The sequence below is a fragment of the Trachymyrmex cornetzi genome, unplaced genomic scaffold, assembly GCF_001594075.2.
Source record: "Trachymyrmex cornetzi isolate Tcor2-1 unplaced genomic scaffold, Tcor1.1 scaffold18, whole genome shotgun sequence".
NCBI classification, from domain to species: domain Eukaryota; kingdom Metazoa; phylum Arthropoda; class Insecta; order Hymenoptera; family Formicidae; genus Trachymyrmex; species Trachymyrmex cornetzi.
In genome coordinates, this window is record NW_017296418.1 from 19,332 (window position 1) to 20,733 (window position 1,402).

The 1,402-nt window shown below is 37.2% G+C and overlaps 1 pseudogene; it reads right to left on the reverse strand.

Annotated features, from left to right (window-relative positions):
• Positions 1-341: 341 nt before the first annotated feature.
• LOC108759303 (putative nuclease HARBI1) overlaps positions 342-1,402 on the reverse strand; it is a 2,793-nt pseudogene continuing 1,732 nt past the window's right edge.

Here is a 1,402-nt window from a genome sequence, read left to right on the forward strand (position 1 = left end):
CTCTAATTTTCTTTCTACCCCCACCATTGCCATCAGCGGTCCATTCTAGATGTCGATGGTTTCAGCCCGATCGATTCTTTCTACCCCCACCATTGCCATCAGCGGTCCATTCTAGATGTTGATGGTTTCAGCCCGATCGGGTTTGCACCAACCTTGGTTGGATTAATCTTTCCTATTGGTTGACGACATCTGCTCTACCAATAGGAGAGCACAAAACGCCATTAATCCAATCCAGGTTGGTGCAAACCTGGGGTGCTATTCTGTACATGCGTAGCGACAACTGTCGGTTCGGTATAATACCGACATCGGTCGCTTGCACGACCGATACAAATGGATGAACGTTATTCTGTACACCATCTCAATATCAATTTTATTCATGATATAAATAGACAAAATGTTATTGGAGATGAAGACCAACAGCTTACCGATTAACCAAGTATTACGTTCACCATTTTCAAAACGCCATTCCATAATGCGACGTACTGGTGAATTGGACCAAATGTATGCGTCATGACGTGCTCCAGGATATCTTGCATTCACATTGAGAATTTTTAAATCAGGATCAGAAATCTAAAAGTATAAAAAAAATTAGATAAAATAGAGAAATCTCGATCTAACAGTCAGAGAAGTAGTATAATATAATAGAATACACACCGCTTGTACATTGATTGAATGATTACCCCAGTGGTTTATGTAAGCTTCTTCATGTTCATGTGGTGCTATAATGTTTATATGGGTGCAGTCTATTGCTCCAATAGCTCCAATAAAAGGCAGAGGTGCGGTTCTAAATCTTTCTTTTGCGATAAAACGTTCTTCGTTCGTCATGGGAAATCTAACCCATTGTCTGAGAAGAAGATCATTTATCGCATCACTCACTCTTCTGACACAACGGCTAACAGATGGTTGGCTCGTTGCTATATCCCACTGCTCCGCTATTGAACCTGATAACACCCAACTGCATAGAATCTTAAAGCAGTCAAAATCTGAAAGATAATATAATTTATAAACTACAACATAAGCTGTAAATTATATATTGTATATATAAATTAAGTAACATTATGTATACATTTTAAATATATATTTGTACAATATCAAATCTTATTAGACCGTGAGAGTTTTAAACTAAATACCGATGAGAACATGCCGTAACGATCAAACTGGATCTTAGATGCTTATAATTTTGTGTGAATTCATATACTACGTGTGTAGATTCTTAAGGGAGGGGTATAGTTAATTCGGTCAAAAGAAGGCATGTTTTTATGAATTTTTTTAGGCGCTCTGGTTAGTGCCAGTGTATTGAAATAAAATTATAATAATAAAACTACATCTCAAGAATATTCAATAAAAATTTGGACGCAAAAAATTAAAAACTGTGCAAATGGCACGCGATCGACGGAGGCGC